The sequence below is a fragment of the Micromys minutus genome, assembly GCF_963924665.1.
Source record: "Micromys minutus genome assembly, chromosome: 1".
NCBI classification, from domain to species: Eukaryota; Metazoa; Chordata; class Mammalia; order Rodentia; family Muridae; genus Micromys; species Micromys minutus.
Window position 1 is genome coordinate 202,636,641 of NC_137969.1, and position 20,320 is coordinate 202,656,960.

A 20,320-nucleotide genomic window follows, 5' to 3' on the forward strand; every position below is an offset into this window, starting at 1 on the left:
GCACAGAGAAATTAATTTTCTTGTGTTGTTCTTTAGAAGTATGCAATGCAGCTTTCAGAGTGCATAATTATATTTGTTTATTTTGACAGTTCTTTGCATTTTTATTAAAATTTAAACAAAGCTGCATAATCAATCAGTCCTTACAACAGTGCACAGAATGTTAACAATTTCCCAAGCAAGGATGTCCGTTATTAATTTATGGAACTTGAACATTATAGCAGCATTTTCTGAGGAAGCTTTATGGAATGCAGCTTGTCATCCTAACCTTCTTTTGTATGATTAGCAGCATCACATCAACACTCACAAACTTTATCCCCTCTAGTTGCCAACACAGTTTCATGTTCTTCAATATTTCAATATTAAGTTGTATGCCCAAGGATTGTTGCTCCCTTTTACTTCCTAAGTGAAATAGGTCATCTCAGCCATTTTCCCAACATCTCTTCAACTACATTTAAACTGACAGCCCAGACTCAGGTGAATCTAGGCAGAGCCATTTTAGAGCAATTCAGAGTCTACACACTTTATTCTTTACTTTGATCTACCTAGAAAATTTTGACGTAGTCCTGTTCATTGTCAGTTTCAAGATTGGGTACAAATTCAGTCTAAAGCTATACATCTAGTTATTTGCAATGTGCATTAACAAGCTAGGAATGCTGTGATATAAAAATTGTATTGTAAATCACAACAACTTGGACAGTTATGGTTTACTTCTGTTTGTACAGTCTACAAATAATTTTCATTTCAAAAGTCTATGTGTAAACACTTCATTGCTATACGATCGAAATTTTCTAAAATAATGGTTCCTTGAGACCTGTTAGTTTTCAAAAAAAAAAAAAAAAAAAAAAAAAAAAAAAAAAAAAAAAAGGTTGGAGGTGTCAGTATTTATCTTGCCAGTTAGCATTATTGTACTTTAAAAAGAAAGATCTTTTGTATACCAGGGTGTGAATAGATCGTGTCTCAGGTAATTAGTAAATTGGGTTGTTTAGGTATTTTCCAAACTTTTATCATCTTTATTTTGCACACTTACCCTCAAACAACATCCTTTTTTTTTTTTTTTTTGTGGAATTCTACCAATCTAGGGATCAGTTTAAGTACAACATGTCATTTTTAGCAGCTAAGTGTTGAAATTACTTCTCAGAGAAGACCTAGGTGAACTATTATCAGCTTCCTTTTACATTTTCTACTTCTCTTGTTAGCCTAAGGTTAGGTAGTCCACATCTTCACTTCTCTGCTCTTCACCACATTGCTGGCAACTGGCTGAAACAGTTCTCTGTAAGATTCAAAGTCATTTCCTAATTCTAAAGTCCATGGCCCATTTTAACCATGTTCTTACATATTATAACTGATAAATAATCATGACAAAAATAAAGATGTGCATATATGATTAATATAACATGATGGTTTGAAAACTTAGGCTTTGGATTTTAAGTGTCTGTTATGTACTTGGAGTTTATTTTGAAACTTCATGCTGATATTCACAGTGACATGCCTTCCTCAGAAATGCTGTAGGAACTCAGTGAAACAGGCATGCAAAGCTATTGAAGCTGTATGCTCCATGTTATTTCCTCTTGTTATCTCTCTCCCTACCGCACTGTCCGTCTCATTCCTTAGAAGCTCTCTGCCTTTTCACGACTAAATGCCTCTGCAAATGTTGACCTCTCTACTTAGAGCCTTCTGCCCTCCCTGCCAGCCTCCTGGAGAACATTGTTCACTCTATGAGAGTCAGTCCAGCACTGGGCATAGATAAATGGGTTCAGTGCTTAAGTCAAAGAGTTCTGGATTTCAATTCCTGATTTTCTACTAATTGCCAGGGAAATTTGAGGCACATTTTTTTAATTCCATAAGAAAAGTATCTAGATCAGGTTAGAGAGTAAATCTGGCTTTGCAGACTGACTTCTTGTAAAGAATAAATTGTATACCATATAAATACTGAGTGCAGGACTATTAGAAATATTCTAAAACACTACATTATTAATAACATCATATCCATCAATATAACGAGAACAATTTAACTGTATCTTCTCTACAAAGTTGTCTTTATCATCCTAGAAAGGAAAACCTCTCTAGTCTCTTTATTATTATTATTGTTGTTGTTGTTGTTGTTGTTATAGTATTTGGGTGGGTTTTAGAAGTATATTAGAAGATCTTTCAGTCAACAATATGCCCCAAATATTATTACTGTATATGTTTATGTATCTTTCTGACTAGACTATATATTGCTTAAACATGTAAATCCTTAGGACATATAAGTCCTAAAGCTTCACGATGCATCTTACCCATTGAGTACCAAATAAATGTTTAAAACCTTAGAAATACATAAATACTGTCATGTGGCTATATGATCATATAATACTATTTTAGGACTTCTTAATATTCTACATTTACAAAAACAGTCAATTCTTAGAATATTTGTAGTATTTGAACTCCTTAATACCATACTATTCCTTCCTAATGTCATTGGAACAGGGTTGTATAATTCCATTTTCTTTTTCTGGTACTACTCTACCTGTTTTTACTCTACTACCTTTGAGGACTATATCTGCTTTAAACCTGAATAATGATTTATTTAAAGATTAGCTCTGAACTTTACCAGAAGCACATGCGTTTATATACCTACTCAGATCACTTCTGGGTCAGGGAGCCAGAGTTCACCTCTCTCAGGAGGTCCACCCGGGTCCCCAGAGCACTGTCTCCTCCCCCCGCCCGTCAGGCCTTTGCACTCTCCTTGGATTCCCATGTCAGCTGATGGACTTCCGTTTTCCTCCTTTTGCCCTTTGCATTCCTTTTGGCTCCAGTTTCTACCACTGCCTAAGAGTCTCCTGATTCCCTCAACCCCGTCCTTATCACTCCAAGTCTTCATTCCTTGAGCCAGCCCCTGGCAAGAGCCAGAAAGCTAACCTTCCTGCCTTGAGTACTCTCAAGTCTGCCTTCCCTTCTGCCATCACAGTGAGCTGCTCTAAAGCAGAGATAAGATAACGTTATTCTGTCAAGGCTTTCTCACTCCCTACATGTTAAAGCTCAAACAACTTGGCATGACATCTGAAGCCAAACGCAGGCCTTCCCTCCTTGTGCCAGTATCATTTCCTCTGGGAGCTTCCTAGAAGACATGCCTGCTGCTGCTGGAAACTGCATGGAAACTAGCGACTCTCTGACGTGCAGCCTGCTTAGAGCCCCTGCAGTAAAGCTGCAGCTGGTACTTCACAGGCACCTCCAACATGGAGGACCTGGGTTTATCTCTCAGTGCACACACAGCACTTCTCAACCACCTGTACCTCTAACCTCTGCTGCAGCACGCACACACATGGTACACACACAGAGACACGCATGTAGGCAAAATTCTCACACATATAAAATAAGCAAATCCTTAGAACTTTTTTCTGTTTCATCATTATTTTCATTATTCATTTTTTGTTTTGTTTTGGGTGTTTGTTTTGTGGAGGTTGAGACAGGGCTTCTCTACGTGGCCCTGGCTATCCTGGAACTTGCCCTGTAATGCTAGGCTGGCCTCAGATTTGGAGATCTGCATGCTTCTGCCTCCCCAGTGCTGGGATTAAAGGTGTGCACCCCCAACCTCCTCCCCCCCCAGCTGTTCTCATCATTTTTAGTCTGTGCCTTTATCAGCAGCTGTAGTCAATCCGGTGTCGTGCTAGTTTTGAAGTTTCTATAATAACCTCTCGGAATTTTCCCAAGACAGACACCATCGTCATACACTATCTCCAAAATCTTGCCAGATGTGAGGTAGTCATTCCACAAGTGCTCACCAACAAGAGAGTGTAACAGCTGATTACTGAGAACAATGAAACAAAGGCGGGCTGGCCAGGCAGGAGCACGTGGTGCGGTTTTCCATGGACGCCGTGTTGACAGAAAAGGAGGACCTTCCCTGTGGATTCTGCCCACTTGCCGACAGCACACACGTCTTCAGCTCCCCAAGGAGCTGGGATCCCATGACCAGATTATAATTCGTGTGCTAACCAACCAAATTAAACTCATTATCAAGTATAATTTCATTTAAGGCCCAATATCTTCCATGATTCTGAAGAGATATCATATAATATTGTTAATTATAGAATTTAAGTTTTATATTTTATTTTCATGGAGCTATAAAAATTTAATATTTTCTGAATTTTTTAAAGCTTAAAAGTGTTTCTGGTAAGAAAAGTTGTATAGAATTATCATGTTTAAGATGAAACTTACAAATACTTACAAAATTAAGTTCAATGAATGTTAGACCTCATTATCCAAAATTACTTCTTGGTCCAATTGTTATAAAATCTAATATTTCAAAGGCAGGTAAGTGAGTCAGTAGTTAAGAGCATTTGATGCTCTTCCAGAAGACCTGAGTTTAGATCCCAGCACCCAGGTTGGGCTGCTCAAAACCACCTATAATTCTAGTTCTGTGAGGTCTGAGCACCCTCAGGACCTTGGCAGTTGAATGGGTTTGGCATACACACACAAATAGCATATGCATTAATAAATGGAAATATTTTTTAAAATCAAGAATTTCAGTAATGAAAAGCCAGGGGGGAGCGGGTAAAGCCCTTTATTTATTTGAATTTTTGCTGAATACATGTACTTCTATTTATAAATGTGTGTAGATTTGATGAATACCACATCAAGATTTTTAGCCTTTAGATTGTTTTTTGATAGGTAGGTTGTGTAGACAGGAGCTGTGGAGAGGTGTAGGGAACTAAACAGGTTAAGAGCACAGACAAAAGTCTTTTAATTGTTTTTCTAAGGACCACTTCCAATCTCTGTTTACTAAAAAAAAAATAGACATGCCATTCCAGTAAATGATCCTTTTATGATCATAAGGATTTTCGACACATTTTATGATGAATACAACATTTTATTTTCTATCTGTAAACACATACTTCTTGTAGCCCTAAGCTAAATTTCAAAGTATTTTTTTTTTAAATCACTTTGCTCAGCTTAGCCTGCCAAAGCTTTTTGAACTTAACAGTAATGACCATCATGATAGGCAAGTTTCTCGGAGGTCTGGTTTTATATTCCAATAGTTTTATTTATCATTATCATATCATATCATCTATCCTATCAGGCAGATTTACAGCAATATTATTCAAATTCCCTCATGCCTATTGCTATGTGATGAATAAATCAGACAAATTAATGTAACAACTTTTTTAGAGACATTTGCACATATATTCAAGAAAAGTTATCTCAGCTCTTCAGAAAATCTGTTCATCCTTTTCTTTAAAAACATCAATTGCTTAAAAACTACATGATTTTTTTCTCCTTTAAATCCTATAGGATTTCAAAATATTAGGGATTATGATAAAATACTTCACCTGATAGATTTTTAAAGTTGTCTTTGAAAACAGCATACTGCCTTTTTTGAGTGATATTGACAGGAAGAAGAAAAGAAAACATAGAAAGCCAACAGAGTCTTTCCTGCCTCTTAGCCAAATACTGACTTCTATGAAGAAATTGATGCTATAAAGGAATTGTGAATTCTCAGCCTAGTTTCCCTGCTGCTGAGTAAGAGCTGTGTGCAGTTCCCTTCAAAGTGTCAGGGGGGTCACACAGGGTTCTTAGCATAGGGCAAACATGCTTTCCACAGATTCAGCTGCTTAATCTGTTTGCAGGTTGAATTATAAAATGGGATAGATGGCTCTGCCTCTGGGAAGGGGAGCTGAGCATTTCCACAGTTTCTCCACTTAAAAACGAATGAAAAAGCCCTACCTACTTTCCCCTGGCCATTTTAGTTTTGTTACTTGCTCCAGAATTAAATTTTGACCATAAAGAAAAACAGTTATGCAAAAATATGCTCAAGTAGATTAACATGAAAAGTGCCTATGAACATTATTTTTATATTACATGGTCTCTTTAATACAATGTTTCCTTGTCAATTTTTGTCTATTCTCTTCTTATAAGTTCTTGGTGGGACTATACTAACTTCGCAGCAGCATTAGACATGTATTAATACCCAGAATGCTTGTGAACTGAATCAAACTTTTACAAATTCTCATCTCACCACACAGAGTAAATTAATATTTAAAACAGTGTTCAAAGTCGCCTGGGATGCATTAGTGCAAATAATAGACTAGAACCTTCTAATGTGGTTAGTGTTTGACACTTAAAACTTTTCTGGAAAGATGAATCCTCGGTGACAATCTTTTCAAATGCTCACAGAGATCTGTGCCTCCTAACTCTGTATCCCATTAAACACAAGTCAACTGTCGTTTGCAGATGTGTTCAGATGACTCCTGACTCACTGTAAGATGCTGAACATCCAAATATGCTGTCTCTATTCTTAGGCACATGGTGTGGTTTTATACAGTGTAAGATTCTGAATTTGTGAGTTGTGATTTTCAAATTACCTGAATACATATTTAACTTACCAAAAATATAAATCTTTTTCTCTGTAAAAACAAGTTTATCTTTTTATTAAAATGACCAATTCCAGTATATATTTATCTACTGGAGCACCTTTATCCCTCAAGCACCTAAAGTAAGTTTTTTTTTAGATCCTCTTTCATTGTGTGCAGAAAGAGATACAGTTCTCTATAGATGTTTAATTGCATTCGTTTGTTTTTAAAAGAATTTGGGCCACAGCTTAACCTTTAGGAATTCCTCACTTTTAGATGAAGAAGAAACATAATTTTAATTCTCTGGCTCTCTCCTTTATACTATGCAAGGATTAATGTGAGCTTATAAGGATTGGCTCCTAACTCAGAGTTAGAATCCAGTAGAATAGAAAGAGAGAAACTCACTGAATCCAAGACTCTAAACTGTCTTGCCTAAGACAGTCCTATGAGAGTTTGCCCTCAGAAAGAACAGAACCAAGAATGGAAGCAAAAACTAAAAGGCTAAATTCTCTCACTTCTTAAGGCATGTGTTAGCTTCTTCATTTCAGAATCTGTGTTTCAGCAGCATACAGAAATGTCTACTAGAATTGAGTTAATATACATTTCTGCACACTAAAACAGATGAACATGTTTCAGTGACTCACAATAGGAAGGAAGAAAAGAAAACAGATCAGAAGCCTGGAGGGTGAGGTCCGCACATGCACACTCGGGTTGTCCTTTTCTCTCATTAATCCCTAGTTCCACAGTGACTAACAAAGCCAAAGATGAAACTCTTCACCCAGCACAATCACAGAATCACTTAAATAACCCGGTACATTTTGACTGGAAATCAATAAGACAGAAAAATGTAACAGGAGTTTTTATACCCAGGATCAAATGTGGCTTCCATGTTAATGGAACTTACATGTAAATGTGAGTTCTACCTAACCTCCTTCCCTTAATTCTGTTGTCAGATGCAGTCAGAACCCTTCTACTGTTTAACTTTAAATGGGCTGCATTGCTCCTGTATAATCAATCTTTAAAATTAATAATCTTTCTTAGGTATGGCTTAATAGCTAACAGAAATAATATTAATTAAATGCTTTCAATTTTCTGGAAAGTGATTACCTAATGAAATTAATCACTGGTCAAGGGCATGGATCTACTGCAGAAACTGAGTTTTCTCCATCATTACTGTTTGGATGGTGTGTTGTTATACTCAGTGTGCTTGCTATAGATCATGATACTTACATTTCCTGGAACTCTTACAACTTTCCCTTTGCTTTCTTTGCTTTAAACACATAAATTGACCTATTAGTGTAATATTAGTATGGTAAAATTAATATAAATTGGTATTATTAGTGTAGAGAATGAATACAACTTTACATAACTCAGAGCTTAGTTTGTCTAAAACAAAGCCTCATTGAAAATCTGATATACCTAAATTGTCACTGATATTTTCCACAGGAACTCTGTTGGATTGATGAAGAAGCTTAAATTTAATTCAAATTCTTAGATTCTGTAGTTGACTACTGCTTCCTTCAGGGACAGAAATTTCCCAATAAATCTATAAAAAAATCTTTGCTTGCTTCAGCATAATGTAAATGGTGAAATTATGAACAACAAATGTACTTAAACTTCATTCTTGAGCCTCTACATTCAGAAAGGAAAGAATCTCTAATGAAACTGTAGAGTACCAGCTGAATTATATTTCTCTTTCTGACATTGTCGTAAATTCTTCACCACTCAGCCATCCATCTCCCTTCTCTAGTTATGGATTCTTAAACTCCACAGAAGCACATTCTCCCGTCCTTGCCTAACCTGAGTAAAGTATAATGAGAAAGTCTTTATACTGATTTATCGATGTACTGTGTAACAGCTGACAAGTAAGATTTAGGATTTAAATTTAAAACTATTGTTATTTTATAACTTAATAATCTTAATTTTATTATTTTTGTACTTATACAAACTATTAATAGTTCATAGAATACTGTGATACTTTACTATTTCCCCGGAAATGTCCTGTAAGCATGCATAAATCATATGTGATTTCTATTTATGTTATTATTTATAAAATAATATATAAGAGTAACAATAATATTTAATATTTTCAAACATCTTCCTGAAAGTAATCTGCCTTCTAAACTGAGTTATGCGTTTTCACATCCGCCTTCCCAGTTCTTTACTCCTGACTCTCAGAGGGACTGGAGAGGTGCAGTTCAAGAAGAAGAATGAATCTCTGTATAATCACACCACAGTGTGAGGTGACCCTAAGACAGAGAGCTGACCAGAGACACATATGGGTTTTAGGAAGACTTTCTGGTGCTCTTTTTTAACACAGCTGTGAGAAGAATGTGGCTAAGACCCAGTAGTCATTCTTGAGTAGAACTGGCAAAGGAAACCATGAGGAGAAGAGAATTTAACACATGGGCGTCAGAGAGTACGGCCTCATTGATGTGATCTGAGGGGAATGCCTAATGACCACGAGAATCAAACTTGGCAATGAAAACACAAAGCTCTTTTCATTGATTCAAAGGCAGACTCTAAAGCTGCAGATGGTCACCTTCAGCCTTGGCTATTCAGTGTGCGGTTTTATAAAATGGCACTTTGGTGAATACTAATAGATCAAAACAAAGATTTAATAACGTAAAGATGTGGTGCTAAGTTTTAGATGAGTATACAGGTCAGTGTCTCAAAAAAAGAATAAAGAGAGTACCTATTATGTGTGGATAAAATGTATTTTTCAAGTTCAAAAATAAATGTCATCTCTAGCATAAAGATTGTACTTTGTGTCGAATAGTCTCCATTATGAAAATGTGACAAAATTAGGGCTTATATCTACACTCATTGATCTCATGACTCTGTTTGAGGACTGATTTACAATGCCAATGAATTTGCTGCTAAGATTTTATGAAGCTCATTTGGTAGACTGATTTGTTGCCGTTTGACAGGGACGAGTCAGTATTATAACAACAGTAGGTTAGACAGTTTTGTACAGGAACAGAACTTTGTCTTACCTTTCCGGGGAGTGTAAAAGAGATGGTGTTTAGTCTTTGAACACTGACCCAGTCTTGGAGTTATATTTTTGCTGTTTTCACATAACATGATAAAATTGTGGAAAATGAGCATTTTTAATTAGAAAAATAATCTATCATAGTTGACTTGTCACTTGTATTTATATAATAGAGTCTCCCTTTAAATTAAAACGTGACCTATTTTCTCCAGGGCTAACTCTGTTACTAGATTTGGATAGTCTATAAAGTTCTTAAATTAAACCCCCAAAATTGAGGCTTTATTTAAAATAAACTGAAAATATAAGCCCAACTCAGTAATATTTCTCTCATTTATGTTATTCGTGAAGCAGATATAGCTGTCTATATCACTAAATGTTTTATGTAGCAAGCGACGGGGATATGTGGTGGACCTGTAGACTCGACCTGCAAGTAACCGGGAAAGCAGCTCTGCACCAGTAGCAGCGTCGGTGCACTAGCAGGGCCCTTGCTCACTATGAGATGCTAAGGAAGTTACGATTCCTCTCAGTGCTCCCATCTGTAGACGCGACCAGTGTCTTGCTTACTGTACTTCAGAGCACAGTGGAAGGATCATATTCATAACCATAGAAGTTTAATAAAATTGTGCTCCTACCTTTGATATAGGTGTTACATTTCAAAATTATAATTACATCTTTGGGTCCAGAAATAACAATAAAAGGATTAATGTTTTAGCCTTTTGAGGAAGAGATTGTTTTAAGAACAGATCTTGGGAACTGAAAGCACAAAGTTATATGCATTTTTACTTATTACTGGTGGGAAGGCAGAGTGGTAAAGCAGGGCCCCAAAGAAGAGGGCAGTAAGTGACACATGTGCTTACCCTTTGAGGGAAATGACTTCTGGGACTCTGTCTTTCATGTATACCTCCAAAAATATGAAATGACTCAAAACTTATTACTGTTAGTAGCAAGTAAAAACACCAGAAATAGTGGTTGTGATTTTTTTTTTTTGTATGTGCTCAGCCCAGGGAATGGCACTATTAGAAGGTGTGGCCTTGTTGGAGTAGGTGTGTCACTGTGGTTGTGGGCTTTAAGACCCTCACCCTAGCTGCTTAGAAAATGTAGAACTCTCAGCTCCTCCTGGACCATGCCTGCCTGAATGCTGCCATGTTCCCCCACCTTAATGATAGTGGACTGCACCTCTGAATCCATAAACCAGCCCCAATTAAATACTGTCCCTAGAAGAGTTGCTTTGATCATGGTGTCTATTCACAGCAGTAAAACTCTAACTACAATAGAAGTTGGTACCAGAGACTCCGGTAAAGGTCTGACCATGCTTTTGTTTGGAAGAATGTGGGTTTTGGTACCTTGGTTTTAGAAAGCAGTGGGATGCTTTAAGTGGGCCAGCCTAAAAGGAATATGGAAGCCTGTGTTAGGGAGTGATTTGAATTGTGTGGACCTAGCCCAAGATGTTTCGGTGGAGAATTTCAATATGTGGCCTAGAGACTTTTTGTGGGATTTTGGAAAAGAATGTGGCTACTTTTTGCCCTTGTCTGAAGAGTCTGGCTGAGGCTAAGGTGAAGAGACTCAGATTAACTGCACTGATGAAGCAAGTCTCAGAAACGCCCATCATAGACTTTATTCTCTGATTCAGTCTCATAAAAAAACATTTTAAACAAGCATAGCAAGCTGAGAAAGGAAAAATAAATATATATGATTCGAGTATTAAAGGGGGACCAGGAAGGGAAATGATGCTGAATCCTGTGTTAATTGGATTAACAGAATATTAAATTGAATTAAGGGAGTAGTGACCCTGGGACAAGATGCCCCCCCCCCAGCTAAATTTAGGTCTGGGCAGTATATTACCTTTATCTCCTAGCCTTTAATTCCAGGAGATAAAGACAAGCATATCTCTGAGTTCAAAGCCAGCCTAGAACAGAGCAAGTTCTAGATGAAGAAAAACTTAAACCAAGGCTTGGTGGACCACATCTTTAATCCCAGTGCTTAGGAGGCAGGCATGCAGATCTCAGTTCAAAGTCAGTCTACAGAACAAGTTCCAGGACAGCCAAGCTTAAGCAGTGAAGGAGTTGGAAAATATAAAGCTGGTGGTAATGTAATAGAAAAGGGGGACTGTGTTCCAGCCCCAGCAAGGAGCAGAACTCAGCAACTTTGATCATATGGCTCTGGCTTCAGAGTCTGTAGTAGAAGGGACTTCTAGGAAAATTGATACTGAGTGGCTGGAGCTAAGAAAGTACCTGTACTAAGAAGAGACCAGCATCACTGAGGTCAAATATTCTGGGAAGTGTTTTGTGAGAGCACAAATAAGGTGTGTCCCAGAGGTAGCCAAGTTTTCACCTTGTGCTGCAGCTGGACTTGGTAATGTGTAAGAATCACCCAAGTAGTATTGGTTTTGAAGGCATGAATGGGTCATGAAGAGCAGCTGAGCCTCGGTGATGTGAGAGACCGTAGAAAACCATAAGGTGCAGCCCCAGTTGCAGTTGACAGCCCAGGAATAAAGGGGTCATGCAAAGGAGTTGTGGCACCATAAAGAGAAATTACAAAAGGCTATTGGTAAAGCCCAGTTGCAGTTGAAGACCCCAGCATATTGTAGATGCCAATACCACAGGATGATTACCAAGAACAGCAGCAGCAGCGGAATGGATCAACCTGAGCTTAGAGTACTACAGAAGGCAGAGCTAGAGAAGTGAAGCCAGCCCTTTGGAGGAGCCCAGAAGATCTTCTGTGGATCCCAGACATTGAAACAAGAAGCTGTAACACTGAAGTTGCATTGGAGACTCCAAGATGTTCGAGATGCCGGAGCCGTGGGCTATCTGCTGAGGAAAGCTGCTAACAGGGAGTGGAACCAGCCCAGGGAAAAGGAGTTTGTTGCAGTCAACAAAGATGAAAAAGGAGTTGGAGATCTGGAGAGTGTCTTGCTATCAGACTTGGAGATATAGAGTTTGGGGTTTGCCCAGCTGGTTTCCTGCCTTGCTTTGGGGATTACAGTTAAGGGATTGGATGAATCTCAGAAGAGACTTTGAACTTTGGACTTTTAACATTGTTCAGAAGGCTATAGAATATGGAGACTTTTGAAGTTGGACTAAATATATTTTTCATTATGCTATGCTTAAGTGTGGTCCCCATAGACTTATGTTTGGACAAGCCTATGGGGGCCAGGGTGTGGAATATGATGGTTTGCATATGCTCAGCCTAGTGAGTGGTACTATTAGGAAGTGTGGCCTTGTTGAAGTAGGTGTGTTACTGTTGGTGTGGACTTTAAGACCTTCATCCTAGCTGTCTGGAAGCCAGTATTCTGATAGTGGCCTTCAGATGACAATGTAGGGCTCTCATCTCCTCCTGGACCATGCCTGCCTAGAGGCTGCCATATTCCCACCATGATGATAATAGACTGAACCTCTGAACTTATAAGCCAGCCCCAATTACATGTTGCCCTTATAAGACTTGCCTTGGTCATGGTGTCTGTTCACAACAGCAAAACCCTAAGACAGTGATATATTCTCATAAGAGAATACAGTATATAAAATGAGCTTGAGTAGTTTCCAGGACATAATTGCTAACTTAAAAAATAAATTACTGACTTCCGGACGCAGAGCAGAGCCTGGCCTACCTGCCACACAGAACGGCGGCTCGAAGAGGCTGAGCAACTGCGATTGGGAACAGAAAATTAGAACTTCTGTTTCCACCCGGAGGTGACTTCCGGACGCAGAGCGGAGCCTGGCCTACCTGCCACCCGGATCGGCGGCTCATAGAGACTGAGCAACTGCGATAGGGAACAGAAAATTAGAACTTCTGTTTCCACCCGGAGGCAACTTCCGGACGCAGAGCGGAGCCTGGCCTACCTGCCACGCAGAACGGCGGCTCATAGAGGCTGAGAAACTGGTGAGTGGCAGACCAAGACTGCAGAGGAGCAGAGAGATCTCTGCGGAGTGCTCACGGAAAGTGCACACCAAAACTTGCCCTGCCCCGCCGTGCCCGATCCAGCGATTGGGAACAGAAAATTAGAACTTCTGTTTCCACCCGGAGATGACTTCCGGACGCAGAGCTGAGCCTGGCCTACCTGCCACCCGGATCGGCGGCTCATGGAGACTGAGCAACTGCGATTGGGAACAGAAAATTAGAACTTCTGTTTCTGCCCGGAGGCGACTTCAGGACGCAGAGCAGAGCCTGGCCCATCTGCCACCCGGAACAAAGGCTCGTAGAGGCTGAGCAACTGGTGGGTGGGAGACCTGGGCTGCAGGAAAGCAGAAAGATCTCTGTGGAGTACACACGGAAAGTGCACCCCTTGCCTTGCCATGCCCTGCCGTGCCTGATCCAGCAAACAGAAACAGAATGTTGGAACTTCTGCTCACACCCGACGACTCTGAGGCATAAAACAGGGCTCAACCCATCTGACACCTCAACCAGTGGAGAACCAGGGACACAGACCAGATACAAGGGAAAGGCAAGAACATATCACTGACGACAAAATGGCAAGAGGAAAGAGAAAGAGTATATCCCAAGGAAACCAAGACAATCTAGCAACACCAGAGCCCAGCTCTCCCATAACAGCAAACATCGGAATTCCAAACACTCCAGAAAAAGAAGACACAGACCTGAAATCATGCCTCAAGATGCTGATAGAGTTACTTAAACAAGAAAGGGAGAAAAAGCAAAAGGATTCAGAAGCTTTTAAAGAAGAAACAAGAAAAACACTCAAAGAACTCAAAGAACTAGAGGAAAACAGAACCAAAGAAATAAAGGAATGGAAGAGAGAAATTAAAACAGAGATTGACACAATAAAGAAAACACTAAAAGAGATAACCCTAGAGTCAGAACACCAAAAAAAGAAATCAGGAGTCACAGAAACAAGCATTTCCAATAAATTACAAGAGATCGAAGAGAGAATCGCGGGGGCAGAAGACAACATTGCAAACATAGACAAAACAGCCAGAGAAGATGCAAAAAACAAAAAGCTCCTAACCCAAAATGTCCAGGAAATCCAAGACATAATGAGAAGACCGAACCTAAGGATAATAGGAATAGAAGAGGGAGAAGAGTATCAACTAAGAGGCACAGTAAATATCTTCAACAAAATCATAGAAGAAAACTTCCCTACCCTCAAGAATGAGATGACCACGAGCATAAAAGAAGCCTTCAGAACTCCAAATAGGTTGGACCAGAAAAGAAATACCTCCCGACACATAATAGTAAAAACATCAAGCGCCCAAAGTAAAGAAAGAATACTAAAAGCAATAAGGGAAAAAGGTCAGGTAACATATAAAGGCAGACCAATCAGACTCACACCCGATTTCTCAACAGAGACTATGAGAGCTAGAAGAGCCTGGACAGACATCATGCACTCCTTAAGAGAGCACAAGTGCCAGCCCAAGCTGCTATACCCAGCAAAATTATCAATCACTATCGATGGAAAGACGAAGATATTTCAAGAAAAATCAAAATTCACACAATATCTGACCACAAACCCAGCACTACAACAAATTATAGGTGGAAAACCCAATACAATGAGGGAAAATACAGCCTAGTAAGAACAAGAAAACTCCTGAACAAGAGAACTAAAAGAGATAAAAACGCAGACACAACTCAACCCAAAAAAGCAATAATGGCAGGAAACAGAAACAACTATTCCTTGATATCTATTAACATAAATGGTCTCAACTCCCCAATAAAGAGACATAGACTATCAGACTGGATACATAAACAAAATCCAGCCTTTTGCTGCATACAGGAAACTCATCTCAGAGACAAAGATAGACACTATCTCAGAGTAAAAGGGTGGGAAAAAAACTTCCAAGCAAACAGCTCCAAGAAGCAAGCTGGAGTTGAATAAAGTAAATTTCCAACCAAAAGTTATCAAAAAAGATAAGGAAGGACACTTTTTACTCATTACCAGGGAAATCTGTCAGGAGGAACTCTCAATCCATAACATAAATGCTCCAAATAAAAAAATCACCCACATTCATAAAAGAAACCCTACTAAAGCTCAAAAATTACATTTCACACCACACAATAATAGTGGGAGACTTTAATACCCCACTCTCACCAATGGACAGATCAGGGAAACAGAAACTGAACAAGGACACTGCAAAACTAGCAGAGACTTTGAACCAACTAGAATTAATAGATATACACAGAACATATTATCCCAAAGTAAAAGAATACACCTTCTTCTCACCACCCCATGGCACCTTCTCGAAAATTGACCACATAATTGAACACAGAACGAGCCTCCATCGATATAAGAAGATTGAACTACTCCCATGTATCCTCTCATATCACCATGGTCTACGGCTGGTCTTTAACAACAACAAAGACAACAAAAAGCCCACATACACATGGAAACTAAACAATGCTCTGTTAAAGGATAGCAGGGTCAAAGAAGAAATAAAGAAAGAAATTAAGGATTTTCTAGAATTCAACGAAAACGAAAACACAACATACCCAAACCTATGGGATGCAATGAAAGCAGTATTGAGAGGAAAACTCATAGCCCTAAGTGCTTCCAAAAAGAAACTGGAGAGAGCTCACATCAGCAACCTGACAGCACAGCTAAAAGCGCTAGAACAAAAGGAAGCAGATATACCCAAAAAGAATAGACGGCAAGAAATAATCAAAATTAGGGCAGAAATAGACCAAATAGAAACAAAAAGAACCATTGAAAAAAATCAAAAAAACCAAGAGTTGGTTCTTTGAGAAAATCAACAAGATTGATAAACCCCTAGCCAGACTAACTAGAGGGCAAAGAGAGAGTATCCAAATTAACAAAATCAGAAAGGAAAGTGGGGACATAACAACTGAAACTGAGGAAATTCAAGAAATCATCAGATCCTACTACAAAAACTTATACTCCACAAAATTGGAAAATCTGGAGGAAATGGATGAATTCCTAGACAGATACAAGGTCCCAAAGTTAAACCAGGACCAAGTAAACCATCTAAATAACCCTATAACACCTAAAGAAATAGAAGAAGTCATCAAATCCTCCCAACCAAAGAAAGCCCAGGTCCAGACGAGTTCAGTGCAGAATTTAATCAGACTTTTATTGAGGATATAACAACAATACTCAAAGATAGAATCAGATGGAATATTACCCAACTCATTTTTTGAGGCTACAATAACCCTCGTACCTAAACCACACAAAGACCCTACAAGGAAAGAGAACTTCAGACCAATCTCTCTTATGAACATTGATGCAAAAATACTCAACCAAATCCTTGCAAATCGAATCCAAGAACACATCAAAACGATCATTCATCATGACCAAGTAGGCTTCATTCCTGGGATGCAGGGATGGTTTAACATAAGGAAATCCATCAACGTAATCCACCATATAAACAAACTCAAAGACCAAAATCACATGGTCATCTCACTAGACGCTGAGAAAGCATTCGACAAAATCCAACATCCCTTAATGTTAAAAGTCCTGGAAAGAACAGAAATCCAAGGTCCATACTTAAACATAATAAAAGCAATATACAGAAAACCAACAGCCAACATCAAACTTAATGGTGGGAAACTTGAAGCAATCCCACTAAAATCAGGGACTCGACAAGGCTGCCCACTCTCCCCCTACCTATTCAACATAGTACTGGAATTCCTGGCTGGAGCAATTAGACAGCAAAAGTAAACCAAGGGGATACAAATCGGAAAGGAAGAGATAAAAACATCACTCTTTGCCGATGACATGATAATGTACTTGAGTGACCCCAAAAATTCCACCAGAGAACTCCTACAGCTGATAAACAAGTTCAGCAAAGTGGCTGGATACAAAATTAACTCAAACAAATCAGTAGCTTTCCTGTACTCAAAGGACAAACATGTGGAGAAAGAAATTAGGGAAAAGGTACCCTTCACAATCGTCACAAAAACTATGAAATACCTTGGTGTTACTCTAACTAAGCAAGTGAAGGACCTGTATGACAAGAACTTCAAACCTCTAAAGAAAGAAATTGAGGAGGATCTCAGAAAATTTAAAGATCTCCCATGCTCATGGATTGGAAAGATCAACATCTTAAAAATGGCCATCCTACCAAAAGCAATCTACAGATTCAATGCAATCCCCATCAAAATTCCAACCCAGTTCTTCATGGAATTGGAAAGATCAATGTGCAATTTCATATGGAATAACAAAAGACCTAGAATAGCGAAATCCTTCCTCAACAACAAAAAAACATCTGCGGGAATCACTATTCCTGACCTCAAGCTATATTACAAGGCAATTGTGCTGAAAACTACATGGTACTGGTACAGAAATAGGCATGTGGATCAATGGAATAGAATAGAAGATCCAGAAATGAGCCCTCATGTATATGGTCACCTGATTTTTGACAAAGGAGCAGTAAACAATTAAAGGGAAAAAGGAAAGCCTATTCAACAAATGGTGCTGGTCCAACTGGCACTCAGCATGCAAAAGAATGAAAATTGACCTGTTCTTATCTCCTTGTACAAAGCTCAAGTGTAATTGGATCAAAGATCTCCACATTAAACCAGATACACTGAAACTATTAGATGAGAAAGTAGGGAAAACCTTAGAACACATAGGTACAGGAGAAAATTTCCTGAACAAAACACCAATGGCTCAAGCTCTAAGGTCAAAGATTAACAAATGGGACTTAATGAGATTGCAAAGTTTCTGTAAGGCTAAAGACATCGTCAAGAAAACAAAACGGCAACCAACAGAATGGGAAAAGATCTTTACCAACACCACATCAGATAGAGGCCTAATATCCAAGGTGTACAAGGAACTCAAAAACTAGACACCAGAGAATCAAATAACCCTATTAAAAAATGGGGTACAGAGCTAAACAAAACGTTTTCAGTTGAGGAACACCGAATGGCCGAGAAACATCTGAGGAATTGCTTGACATCCTTACCCATCAGGGAAATGCAAATCAAAACAACCCTGAGATTCCACCTCACACCAGTCAGATTGGCCAAGATCCAAAACTCAGATGACAACAGATGCTGGCGAGGCTGAGGAGAAAGAGGAACACTTCTCCACTGTTGGTGGGGTTGCAAGCTAATACAACCACTCTGGAAATCTGTCTGGCGATACCTCAGAAAATTGGATATAGTACTACCTGAAGACCCAGCTATTCCACTTCTGGGCATATACCCCAGAGACACTTTAATACACAACAAAGATATATGCACCACAATGTTCATAGCAGCTCTATTTATAATAGCCAGAAGCTGGAAGGAACCCAGATGTTCTTCAGAAGATGAATGGATACAAAAATTGTGGTACAAATACACAATGGAATACTACTCAGCCACCAGACACAATGACTTAACCAAAATCTTAAGAAAATGGCTGCATCTAGAGAATATCATCCTGAGTGAGATAACCCAGTCACAAAAGAACAGACATAATATGCAGTCACTGATAGTGGGATACTAACCCCAGAGGCTTGCACTCCCCCAGAAACAACTCACAGACTGTATGAAGTCCAAGAAATAAAGAAAACAAAAAAATATACATATATTTACAAAACAAGAAGACTTTGACTATTTCCTTGTTGCGTTTTGTTTTGCATGTACTTAAAGCTTATTGTAACTATTAGGTTTTCAATGCATACTGTCAAGCCCTTGAAAAAAATCAAGTACTGACAAAAAAAATATTTTCACATGGTTTTATGTAAAAATTATTTTAATGTCTGAAAAAACAGTACTGACAAAAATGTATAATTTTAAGCAAAAAATGTTTAAAATCTGTACATTTATCTTTGTTTTGTAAAATAAAGTTGTTTTAAAAAATAAAAAAAAAAGAAAAGTATATCATGGCCAAAAAAAATAAAATAAAATAAAATAAATAAATAAATAAATAAATAAATTACTTAACCTGGAACTAGAGGAACAGAACAAATAACCAGAAACCAATGAACACATTACTTCCAGTTCTAGTGTGAGAACTATGTCAATGTTTTCCATACTCAGAAACAAAATAGTCAAACCTAAAAATAAATACAAATAGCAATAAATATATATAATTATAATATCAAACTGCCAAGATCCTTGCAAAGAGAAAGTAATTTACTGAGGCCTGTTTTTATTCTTAACGTTTTATTATTTTGCATGTATACATGATGAGGCCGAGCACACACGTGCAGATCAGAGAAAGACTTGGTGGAGTCCCTTTCCTGTCACCTTCCTGTAAGTGGAGTCACCAGACCTACACAGCCAATACTTTCCCCAGACCAGTCCTGAAGAGCCTTTGGTCATCATACTCTGAATGTATTCATGGGTGTATATTTTAAGGACCAAAAGGAATGAAAAGAAATCATAACTTTTACATTCTTGCCCATTGTTGGTATCAACATTTTGAAATGATTTTTTTATATTTTAAATTGATCAAGTAATAATAATATTAAGCAGCAAGGCTTAGCTATAAAAAATAAATGTCATTAAGGAAAGCAGACTTCAACATTAAAGCTGAGATAAAACTATCAATAAGAACTCATAATTTAAAATATTTTTCTGAGTTCTAGCCACTAAGATCTTTTACAACCAAATAGTAAAAATTTTAGTTTCTTATTATAATTCCCCCATTAAAAGGAACTGAGACTATAATTGATCCAATGACAATATGTACTGAGTGTGATTATCATTAGCACTTAATATCAAATTATACCTTATTGACATATGCTCTTGAATTGAGGGACACCAGAACCATCTTGATAGGTTCAGAACAATTTTGGGCTTTGGAGAAGGAGCTATAGTTATAAATGTTGGACTTTTACATCTTGGAAACTTACAAAGATACTTACTGAAAAAAGGTTTACTAAAAGGAAAAATCCTTTTGTACAGAGAAATACCAGTTATAAATTAACTAGAATAACAGAATTTTGAAAATCACCATTTAAAGACACTCAATAAGATTAATTTAAGCAGAGATAATTAGTCGGCCAGGCAATTAGTGAAAATTGTGGGGCTTGGTGTAGGGCCCAGGTCTGCAGTCCCACTATTTGGAAGGTTAGGACAGAGGCATCAATGTGGGCAGCGTAGTGAG

The 20,320-nt window shown here is 38.3% G+C and overlaps 1 protein-coding gene across 1 annotated transcript in view; it reads left to right on the plus strand.

The window, feature by feature from the left end:
- MIPOL1 (mirror-image polydactyly 1) overlaps positions 1-20,320 on the plus strand; it is a 286,282-nt gene that overhangs the window by 244,462 nt on the left and 21,500 nt on the right. The gene's annotated exons all lie outside the window — the stretch shown is intronic.